The following is a 12,530-nucleotide window of genomic DNA, read 5'->3' on the forward strand; positions in this document are numbered from 1 at the left end:
ACATAACTTAAAATAATGTCTCATAAGGCGGAGAAGCGAGCGACGCAAAAAGGCGAAATTAAAAGCTGAATTTGCATACTGATCGATCGGGCGATCGACGGGATCTCAGAGGGAGATATCCGGGGAATTTATAAAGATTGCGACTCATAATGTAATGAATGCACTCCCGGGTGTCGAGAAGCGGAAATGCCGGATGAGCTAATGCCAACACTAATGTGTTGGGCCAGATCAGGGCCATTAGATAATCACCGGTCAGAAGCCATCGATCAGCCCTCGCATTGTCTTACGGCTTATGGCTCATAGCCCGTAGCCCCAACCACTTCCACTTACTTGATTTATCTACCGTGTAAGTGTCGGGAGCCAAGCCCAAAGCCGCGACTTAGAACACACACGACGACAATGGCAGTGACAACTACCAGATCCACTGTAGCAGGGGGCCTCAAGTAGGGGTAGGGTGTTCTATGGCAGCTGCCGAAATATCTGACTGATCACCGATTGTCACTCGCCACTTGTTTACAGCTGGACTTGTTTACGGTCTATGTCTGGCTCTGAGTTCATTCCGATGGACTGTTACTGGCTTCTGGATTTCGACTCTATTGTTTTTATCTATTTGTCCAAGAGTTGTACAACTTACAGAAGAGGTTTGCGTACGTGAAAAAATATGAATATACAGTTACGGTCAAAGTATTAGTAGTATTCCTGAACTATGGAAATAGCTATCAAAAATAGTTTATAACATTTAAAAATGTTAAAAAAAAATGGAATTAAATAGAGCTAAAATTTGTAATTTAAAAAATAAGTCAAACACTAAAAGCATTTTTATTCCATTACAAAGTGCAGATGAACGACGATTTATGTTTATTATCTTAAATTGTTTTATAATAATTTACTGCAGTGTATTGCAATGTGAATTTTAAAGAATTATGAACAGTTTTCAACCTCCTTTGAAAAACTAAACATCAAAGTTGATATTTAATTATTATGAGAAAATAAAAGAAAACTTGTCATTATCCCTAAATAGTATTTATTAGTTTGACTGCAGCTGTGGATGTGTTGGCTTAACTTGTTGATATATTCAATTCGATAACGAATTCTTTAAAATTTAAAACAAGATAAATAAAAATATATATAAATTGCATACTTGTAGCAAAATTTGTATTAAATATTGGTACTAGGAACTGGTGCCTAGCTGAAAAGGTTTTCTTACAGAAAATTTCCAAGCTTTAATATAATTTAAATGATAATAGGAAGTCAAGAGCTTTTATTAGTGTTTTTTTTTTCAGAAGCGTGCAATTAAATCGATCAAAATATGTCACTTATCTTATAATATAATAATACGATAACAAGCAAAAAAGTTTAAATATATATATATATATATATATATATATATATATATATATATTTAATATATATATGTATATATGAATGACACAATCTTATGGTTGATCTACTGCAAGACCACCAACCCTTATGATAACTATAAAGCTTGCCACTAGCACTTATCAACTCGAACCGATTTTTGCTTTAAACGAAATAAAAATTAAAATCATAAAAAAAAATATTTATTAACACTGTAAAGACAGCAAGTTATCCACTTAAAGTTAATAATAAACGAACGGTTTGAATGGTAAATAGTATACAAATTAACGAAACACTGAGAAACTGACTATGTCAGTGTTATTTTGATTTCTAATGTGGGAGGGTGTTTCTTTGTCGGTCTGAAGAACTAACATCTCTTCGCTTTTTGTCCTTTGTCTGTGGATTTCGATAGCCGAATCTTGTTTTTCCGCATGCCAGCACCACCACTGTTGTGTATAGTATATATCGGTGTGGAAATCGGAGATCAGTGCGACGAAGATTAACACGTCGGGTTAAATGACACGATCGATGGCCAACCTGTCCCCAAGTTCGAGCCACTAAGCCACAAAGTCACTAAGCGGCGGTTATTGATTAGTGTGCCTTGGCAACATCTTAATGCCCAACGATTTTGGGCACATTAATCAAGAAGCTGCCTGTCAGCGGATGAATCGAAAACGGAATCGGAATCGAAATCTGAATATATCATAACAGATATGGACAGATAGACTTCATCGAACGGAGTGGTTTGCTTTTACTGCCTTCTGTCGTCTTGGGCAGTGGGGCACAATGTGCCACATTGTTGGCTGCATGCATCCTCTCGCTTTATGTCGCGCTGTTAATGGCTCACGCAAGACCATAAAAATACTTGGCCCAGTTGGGAACGGGATTCCGAAATAGCGGGAGCGAGCCAACGAGGCGTATGATGAATGCCAAGAGATACAAAGTAGCTTGGGAAAATGCAGTTGAAAGTGTTTGGAAAACTGAAACTTTTACGTAAACTTTCGCTTTTGCAAGCCATTTTTTTTTACTAATTAGGTCTACGATTAAATAGTTAACTTGTCAAAATCAATAATTATATTTAAATCTTGTAATACTGCAAGTGAGAAACACTAGGGACATAAGGATGTTTAGATGGTTTTACAAATATATACATTCTTGATCAGCATCTGTGCGTTTCTACACAAACTAGTCTCTCAGTTTTAAAGTTATCTAGATAAAACTTGCCCAAAATTTGTTTATCAATTGCAGACAGAATATAAAACGGAATTATCCGGATGCTTTTAGAACAATCGAAAAATGTATCAAAAAAATCGACATAACTTCTTTCTTTAATTTATATAGTTATATAGAATAGTCGTTTTTTAGAATGTAAAATTTGTGTTATTAGCAGATGTCAAAATTAAAACCAGCTTGGAATTAAGCAAAGCTGCTATAGAAATATCGGAAAATCGACATAACATTTTTCTCTTAAGACATATCAATTTATATCGATATATAGTCGTTTTTTAGAATGTTAAGATTTTGTTATAGATGTGATCATTAAAACCAACTTGGATTTTAAGTAAATCGTCCTGAAATGTATATGTCTTGAAGTGTTCGAGCTAATTATGAAGTGAAACCCTATAGGCAGATGAATGTCAACGGATCTCGTTCCCTGTTTAATCAGTGTATGAGTATAGTAGGCAAAATAAACAAAGCACTAGTCATAAAAGCATAGTCAGAGCTAGGAGAGCGACAGATGACGAATGGAAGCGATATCGGCTACGGACGGGCCACCTGATGGAGGAAGTACCCAAACGATATCGACGCTACCTCGGGCCGGACTTGTAGTTAAATTCCGGGAAATTCCCATGACTCGAGGTGCCGATATCGCAAACTGCTTCTTTACTTCCTTGAAAACGGTGCTGAAATCCAGCTGGGGATGCACTATCCTAATAGTTGCACTATGCAACCTGGGAAACCTGGGTCTGAGCCAAGGCCAACCCTATTGTCTGTGGGCAGCAGCTCGCGAGGCCCTCCTCTGTGTGGGTAGCCAGTTTCCTGGAAAAGCGGATCAATATCGTGGGGCGGCCACACGACAGCCAAGGCGTCACTCTGCAGTCCTTCACTCGGTCAATCCCTCAGTTAACCAGTCTCCACGGCGGCCACCCCTTATAAACTTCAATTAGCATTTAAGCGACTGGAAAGCAAGCAGACATTGAGCACAGCAATCAAAAGAAGTGAGTGGAATTTATCGATTCAGCGATACCCTATACTGGCTGTGGGTTCTTTGGGTTTCAAAAAAACCTTTTTTTATATACATATGAAAAGATCAGGAAAAAAAGATTTTTAAAAGACCATCAGCAGGTGTCCTTTGCGGAAGAAGAACAGAAATTAAGGCTATTTATTAATGTTTCAAATGCTTTAAAAAATTAAGACAAGGGAAAAGACCTATTTACTCATATTTTGATAGCATATTATAGTATAGTTAACATACTACACACAAGTAAAATCATGGCAAAAAGATTTGATATGTAAATTGTTTTTCAAGTTACAACAAAAGGACGCTTTATGATTTTTGCATATGACAAATCTACAAAAACCGAAAAAAGGACCTAAATCGGTTTTCGGTTTTTGTCGGTTTTTGTATCAAACCCTTGAGAAAAAATGGTCACAAGATGGAATGTCATACATTGGCGAATTCGTCATTAAAATTAGTTGTTCTAAACCGATTGTGAATGGGTAGAATAGGTTGCCAGATGTTCAAAACAGTCACTTTTATAGCCTTTAATTTTGGTCAAGTTACAACAAAAGGACGCTTTAGGAATTTTATCTCCAAAGACGCAAAAAAAGCACCTTAAAAAATGCCATTAAATTTTACAATTTCTTTTAATTTGAACTCCTAATCGGGATGGTTCTATACTTTCGCCAAATCCCTGAAGCAACGGCAACAGTGACAATGACAGTTGGCAACTGGTGACCCATTTCTGTGGTCAAGACTTATTCCATACTCTTTCCCAACTGAGGCCACTCCCGAAAGCTCTCTCAAGCTTACCTTGAAAGCGAAACTCTGCATTGTTTTGGATATACTTCGTATCGATTTACGGACGGGTCGGCCCCACGCTCCGAAAACTTCAACTTTCCCTCCCCTCCCTTCCCCTCGCGTATATTCCAAAAAATAAAAGACCCATGGAGCGAGGTCCTGCACGCAACACGAAAACTTTCTTTCACATTTTTTCGACGCCCGCTTTTACGATACGAAATTACGATTGTATAATAAAGCGGGTCGGGTGATGGGAGGGAAAGAGCGCCGCCGATGGAGACATTGCCTTGCCGGAGCTCAAGTCCTGGGACCTTCCGGATGGTAGACGGCAAATGGTAGATGGCAAATGGTGGGGCGTCTCAGTCCAGGTCCTGTGGGCCAAGTGGGCCGCCATTTTGTGTGCAGACTTGTGGCGCCAGTTTTATGTACTCGACGAGCAACACGCGTTCGCCAACAGGCGGACATCGCCAAACGGACAACGGACAACGGACAAGGGTATGTGCTATGCAGGGTGTAGTTTGCAGCAGTGCTGCTCAGTCTGGCATTTCCAGTAGCTAAATTCAGACAGTATTGAGACGCCTGTTCTTTAATTATGGTTAGGAAACTTTTTAATAGGTATTTATTTTTCTTCTCATTATTATTATAATTGATTGGTTGAATTTAAATAGTGTACCCCCGTAAATGATCGTTCATCCCTGTTTTTAAATGAGCAATTTAATTTTTGTTATAACTTCTGATTTTCTTGCTAAATTCACACAGCAGCCTGTTCTACTATTATCACTTGTGTTAATAAGGAAATTTTTTAATAAACAATACTTTTTTTAACAAAAACTATTTTAAAACTATGACTTGTTTAATAAAAAGGAAGGAACAAGTATTATTAAAAGAGTTTTATAAGGTTTAGTAACCCCTTACAAATTCTGCTCTCGCCAGTGTTGACTGTTGTCGGCTGCCTTTGAATGGTGATTCAGGCCATCCCAAAATGTATTAAGTCCTGTGAAAAGCTACTTCACGATTACTAACAGTTAAAATCATATAAAAAGTTTAAGTTGTAAGTTTTTAATGTTTTATTTTTTAAATTAGTTATTTTCTATGCTTAGCATAACATAGCCAAGTTAGCAACAGTGATATTGGATGCAAAACTGAGAACGGAGGACCTCAAACTGGGACTGAATGTGCGGCGACGCCGGCGTCAGCGGTGGACTAGGGCATAAACTCATTTATTGTGTGGGCCGAGGTTGCCTTGCTGCCGCCCACTGCACAACAACTTCTAACGCCCACCACCCACCGGTCGCAACCCAACCCCAAAAGGCCACCAGTGGTCGCCAGGCGGGCGTGCGCTACGCAATTAATTCAAACACTCGAAGGACACAGGTCACAGGTTTCCCCAATCCACAGTCCACAATCCCCAATCCCCAATCCCCAATCATTTCCAACGGACAGCCGCTGGCTTTTTTTAATGAAGGTGAAACGGCAAGGGGTGGCCCAGCATATTTGCTTATGTGATTTGGCTCGACGTGTGGTTAATGGCGTCAACAAACGATTGCCCGAACCCGGAACCCAAAACCCAGAGCCCAGAGCCAAGAGCCCAGAACCCACCAGATCCCGACTTTCCCCTTTTGAGCCCAGACATGCACGGTGTCTGTTGCGTGGACATAACCCTAAAAGTGTCATGTATAGGCCCAATTGAGGGTTTGCTGGGGGGTTGCCATGAGATTACACAAGAATTTAGGAATTTTTCTCTTGGAATGGTTTGAGGTCTTTTCTAACCAAAAGAAACGGAAAATTGCACAAATTTTGTTTACAAATGTAGCTTAGATATTATTTTTAAATTCTTCTAGATGCTGAAGAAACTAAAATAGTGCGTGGACTTAACCCTAAAAGTGTTATGTGCTGGCCCAATAGAGGATTTTCTAGGGTTGCTTTGCGATTACACGTGAATTCAGGAATTTTTCTATTGAAATGCTTTTGAGCAGTTAATAATATAGGTTATATTTTATTTATATTTTGACTACAGGATGGAAAATAAAAAAACTAGTTCCTACTTCTGATAATTCTTTAAATTACAATGTTTTAAACGCACATACATACAAGAACATGTGCCACTTCCCAAACCTATATCATTTCGTTGGGGTTAAGGGGTTGGGTTCTAGCTCTAGCTCTGCGCCATTAGCTCAAGGGGCACTCAGTTCCAGTGTAGATGGAATCTTTTGATATTCACCGGCGTCGGAAAAAGGGAAGTAGACCGCACAGAGCGGACTCAACGGACTCAGCGGACACAACGCCACTGCTAAGCACACTGAAGCTTGGAGTAGTTCTCTGCTGATAAGGCTCAGGGATCAGGGGCGTCGGTTTTTTAAGGGTAAACGTGGTGCTGGCTAAGCCCCCCCTGTGCAACGCCCCTGCCTGATAGCGACCGTTGAGCAGTGGAATGTTCTCAATTGAAGTGAATCATATCCTCAACCTACAAGTGAACTCTGAGTGGAATAGAATTGGAATGGAGATTACAATATTTCATTCATTCGGCCGTGAGTTGGTGTTTTTAATTTGGCGGTGTGCATGCTTATTTATATGTATTTTGTTCGCTTATGATTTAGGATGCAATACATGAAGACAAAGAAATTACCACTGCGCAAATAGCTGGGGATATCTGCGGACAATAGCCAAAAAAGTTCGAGCATAGCTCCGGTAGAGATAGCTATCGCGATCGCGAACGCGCCCCCATATAGAGCATGACTTAATGTGGCAATCTAATCGGGGTGTTTAGGCACCGCACACCCACATTCACACCCTTCAGCCCTTAGTGTCGGGTATCAATCAGTACGGCGATTGGCGGGCGATAAACCGACTCAGCCGGCCAATCCGCGGACTCCAGTTCCGATCTGCGGTTCGCGATTTCCCTCGCTCGGCCCTCGGTTATTATTAGCAATTACAACTCGTTACCAACGATCGATAAATCCATCGATCCGCCGATCCGTCCACTAAGGTCTCTTTATCAGCCGGGGGCTTATAATTTATTGCCAATAGTTGCCCGCTTGAATTTATTAATTGCGTCAAGTAATTGTCGCTATTTTCGCCAAATGATTTCACGATCGTCCGCTATCTGCGAGGGTGTACGGCCCCGGCCATAGGCCAACCGAGGTGACAAGGGGTGGGGCTTCTGTCTGCCTGGGGTTAGGTGTGCAGCCTTGGTTTCTTTCCTGGATTTCTCCATTTTGTACATTTACAGGGAAAATTAATTTTTGGTGTTTAATTTTTTCCCCATCTCTACCCCTTTACTTGTGAAGTGATTTGGGATTCAACATGCAGATACTACATAGCTATGCGAAGCTCTGTGGACATGGTAGAGGTCAGCTATTGGACGGTATATTTCAATTTCGTCTATATTTATGGACACACCACTGATTTTCAAAATCAAACAATTATTTCAGAAGTTTTTAAATAATTTAAGTCAAACCAATATCTTTATCTATGTTTACTACAAAAGATGGCGCTTTCGACATTACGGCTTGTCGCCCAAATAGAATTGCTGGCGCCATCTGTGGGAGAATTATTTATTTTTAAATTGAGTTACAACTATTTGTTTTATTTTTAAATGTAATGATATTAGCGGACATAACTTAAAGCAAAAGAATTATAAGTCATGTTCAAGCCAAATTTTGTCTATAAAAGTTGACTTTTATTTTTCACCATAAAAGTTTTTTTCGACTTTTTTTTTATAACATCATGCTAAAAATTAAATGAAATTAGAGGTTACTAGCATCTGTTATTCAATCCTTGCCAACATGGCCGGTGTTGAAACTGGGTGCTGAAAGTCGAAAAATATCAATAAGCTGATTAGAGCCTTTGCCCAATGTTTGCAATGGCTTGTCCACTCTAAATTTGCTAAGAAAGCACACACACACAATAAACCACAATAATAATAATTTATATGCAAATCAAATATATATTTTGTGATTAAAACCGTTTTGCTGTTTTCATTAACACCCTAGCACCATGGACCCCTGCCCGAAGCCCCGCTGAGCTGCCAACTTGTCAACCCACCCGGCGATTGTCTTTCTTCAGATGGGAGATGAGATGTTCATGAATCACGATTCGTGAACCAAAGATTTCGTGAGGGTGGTCTAAAATATTATAAGGTGCTCTGCCTATCGTAAGTATATCTGTCGTCAATATTTATATAATTTATATATAACTTTTTAAATATTTGTAGGTGTAATCAAGATAAAGGTACAGCAGTGGAGCCTGGGTGTATCGTGAGTAATGGAGACCATGTAAAATGTATGTTACGTATACGAGAGGTAGTGCAATGTCGAGATGGTAGTTGTCGGAACGGAAGGTTGTACTCTTTGTTGGTGGAGGTCAATCATATATTGATCTTCAAGACATTAAGGACCTTAATAGGCCTATGTAAACGGTTTTCCATTTTGCATAAGTCTTAAAATCCATTGAATTTTCGAAAGCTCGTGAAAAATAGCGAAACGCGCATCGCTAGCTGGCACTTGGGTCTGGCCAAAAAGCCGCTCAGACGCTCCGTCGGTTAGCTCTGCTTTTGATTAAGCTTATTTGCATTTGAATGACAGTGCTGGACGGTGGTTTTATGTTACTCCACAGGCGAGTGGCAATGGGGAAGGAGGACGAAGTGGTGGAGCCGGGGTGGCTTTGAATTTCTAATGAGCTACGTTATTTGCGCATGACTCAACGGCGGTGCGTCGTCGATAATATTCATGATACTCCGATCCGATCGACACGGCTCGGATCGTTGGGTTAGTTGGGCAAATATTTATAGAAGCGCCCGCCCAAGCCGCCTATCTATTAAATTTACATTCGCGATTGCTCGTAGCCTATGAGCCCAGGCCAACACAACTATTTTTAGCCGCTGAATCTCCAGCCAATCAGTCTGCCGTAAAGTTCGTAAGCATCTGCCGAGCAGCGAAAGCGATGATTCGCCAGCCGCCTGAAAACACCCGAGCCTTACACTAATGATATCTGGCAACATTTTCATATCCCATATTATCGTATTAGATTGTCTTATGGTACCTCTTCAGGGTTTTAGAACTTCACACTTGTTCTTTTCGCTTGTGCTAAAGAAAGTGCTCAAAAATGGACAGCTGTGTGATTAGACGATGACACTTAGCTATTTCATGAATAATGACATTATTTTTGTTTCGTTTTTCACCTGATTTAACTAGATGCAATTATCGGTTTGGCTTTTATTTTCCCCGATATATTCACTGCATTTTCCATTTCCCTTTCCATTCGTCGCGCTGCTCTAATAAAGAATTTTTCGCAGTCCCAAAAAGCAAAACGCAATCATTTCCAATTATTCGCAATTACTTTTGTTCCAACTCGCTCCCGCTGCCCTGGCTCCTCTATCCCCGTCTCTCTCCGCAGCTCCGTAGTCTCTGTTTTTTTTGGCACATTTGCTGTGGCTCCAGCGAGTCGCGCATTGTGGATGAATTAGTCAGGAAATTAATTAATCAAAACTAACGCTAAATCAACAACACAAAAACAACAAAAGCGGGCAGAGCAGCGGAGGGGAAAAAAGAACGCTAGCAAAATGTAAAAAATAGCGTCGCTCCACAATTTGTTGTCTGTCATTTGCTTTTTTTTGTGTGGCGCTACCTCACCTCCTCCCTCGCCATTCCGCCTTTTGTTATTGTTACATTTGTGTCGCTGCTTTTGTTGTTGCAGTAGGGCATTCGCCAGTCTACTACCAACAACACTCCCCTCCCCCCAAAAAAAAAAAATAGAAAACATACGAACACTCTCTGCGATACTTGTTTGCCAGCAGCGGACAACCTTGAGAGGCGCTTAAAATGTTTTGATTATTATATTATTATTGTTTCTGCTTTCGTCCATAGAGTCGTAGGTTGATGGGGTGGCGGCGCAAAAGGCTAAGAAAAGGAACAGAAATCTTATACTTTACAAAGCTGGAGTGCTCAGCCGCATCCCAGCTCCTTCTCAAAAAGAGAACAACAAAAATGCCCAAATACTTATGGTTATATGTTCTTGTACATTATATGAATGTTAGGGTGGGTCAATTTGAGTGCCCAAAAATAGCGCAGGCATACGTGTCTTAAATCACGTTTGACCCCTCTGCGTTTGCAAAATAAAAATATTTTTTTTTATAGAAAAATATCTTAGTACCCATTGGATTGGGTCGATTTTTTTCGTTTCCCTTTAAGAATATAGGTATTTTTTATGCATTTTAGGCACAAAGTTACTTGAATTTGTTCTAGATCCTATCTTTACAATTTTCAGACACGTTTACCATTATTCACACTTATTTTATTTTTTTTGCAAGTGCGAAGGATAATACGTAATCACGCTCACTAAAATTGACAACAAGAAAAAACAACAATTTTTTTTTTGTTTTTGGAAATGCGGAACTTTTATCTAGGACTTGAACTTAGCTTTGTTTTATTAAAGGTTGCAAGTAAACCCAAATTTTTACCATTCTTCACTCTTATCTACAACTTTCTTTCGAAGTCGAAGGACTTTTCGTAGGAATCATATTAGCGCCAGTGTACACGGAGCCTTAGTGCATTGCATTCAGCTTGCGAGAGTGGGAGTGCGGGATTGTGGGAGTGCCATATGGAGAGCGTTGCCCCTCAGGGCTGCACTCGCAGATTGGTCCGGTAATCGAGTTTATTTAAATGCATTAAACTTGTCTCATTATACCGCTGCAGTAATGGCATCAGCAAGTCGAATCCAATCCAATGCAATCCATCTGCCGCCTGCCAGCCTGACTCACTCGAATTCGAATGGCAAACGAACATCGGGCCTCGGACATATGGCAGCAGTGGGCCGCAAATTGTTGAACAAACATAAAACATTTTGTGCAATTTGTACGCGCCAAAGGAAAGCGAGGAATTATGCGGACAGTTGTGGTGGCCATGATAGCGTCGAAATGTTTATAATCGGGCTGTTAGGGATTAAACCAAAGAGTTTATTTCGAAATGTAGCGGGCCTGCAAAGTCCTTTTATAATTAGAATTTGTAATGAAAAATTATTTAAAAAAAAGTTTTTTTTTCGCTTTTTCTCTCTGTGTTTTTACCTATCAAAGTAATACGAGAAGTATCAAAGAGCAAATTGATAGGGGTATCTTTTCCTATCCTATAAAGGACAAAAGTAAGAGGCTAATCATGCGACCCCCATTGTGAGTATTTAACGATGACCAATGTGGTTGCTGTTCTTGTCTAGTGTGGCCGGCCAATTTATCGTTGCATTTGGCAACTGGGCGGTGAAATTTCGTGCTCGCTTTGATCTTGACGCGTTTTTGACACTGCTCGGCAGCGCGGGCCTTTCGTCGATTTTGCTCTCAGCCTCGGGGAAGAAATGCGGCGAGTGAGGCAGCCAGCGGACAGCCGGCGGCATGTGCCTCGCATTTTTCATTATTTTTTCTCTTCATATACGAATTATATTTTCCTTCAAAATGTTGAGAAGAAAAACGCTTCTCATACACATTTCTGCGCATTACTCAGCTCGGCTGCAAGTGGAATCGGGCGATCGTTAAATGTAAGAGTTTTTCTGTACGTATTTTTAGCATCGTTTGGATCGCGCGATTCTATATGCAAAGCATATTCGTAATTTGTATGCTCGATCATAGCCACAGAGGTCGAAGCTAATTGCATTGGCAATAGCTACTACTCGTTGTCATTAGCCCACAGGGATTGCGTATTGGTTCTGAATCAGCGTGGCTTACGTTGCTTCCACGGTCCAAAGCTGTTAGTGTACCAACCACTTTTCCTCTTGGAAAATAGATGGTTTCAACTAAACACTTTTTCATGCGTATAAAAAAGAGCCAATATAAAATGAAAATACCGCGAAAACTCGATATTCTAATTTTGTTACAAATAACATTTTTATTAAAACCATTATTTCATTAAATTTGCAAAAATAAAAAAAAAATTTTTGACATGCCGAATTTTGACGTTGTTGGACATTCCAAGTTTTAACCATTACTTTCATACAACACCTTTTTTTACAGTGTTATTTTTTAGTTTTTTTTTTAAATTTTCAAAATAAAAACATATTTCTCAATAGTTGTTGTTGTAACTTAGCCAAAACATTGACTGACTGTTTTATGCTTTTATATTTTCCATCCCCGGTCGATTTTGAAAAACTAGTCCAGTTTTAGCATTTG

The 12,530-nt window shown here is 39.8% G+C and overlaps 1 protein-coding gene across 5 annotated transcripts in view; it reads left to right on the plus strand.

Annotated features, from left to right (window-relative positions):
* LOC108138404 (calcineurin B homologous protein 1) overlaps positions 1-12,530 on the plus strand; it is a 46,181-nt gene that overhangs the window by 31,352 nt on the left and 2,299 nt on the right. For 3 of the 5 annotated variants that reach the window (XM_041707124.1, XM_017260587.2, XM_041707125.1), the window contains exons 2-3: positions 8,374-8,534; positions 8,595-8,662. The gene's annotated coding sequence lies outside the window, so the exon portion shown is untranslated. The remainder of the gene's footprint in view (positions 1-8,373; positions 8,535-8,594; positions 8,663-12,530) is intronic. The other 2 variants (XM_017260588.2, XM_017260589.2) reach the window with 2 other exon arrangements.

This window comes from Drosophila elegans, unplaced genomic scaffold (assembly GCF_018152505.1).
Source record: "Drosophila elegans isolate 14027-0461.03 unplaced genomic scaffold, ASM1815250v1 contig_149, whole genome shotgun sequence".
Taxonomy (NCBI): domain Eukaryota; kingdom Metazoa; phylum Arthropoda; class Insecta; order Diptera; family Drosophilidae; genus Drosophila; species Drosophila elegans.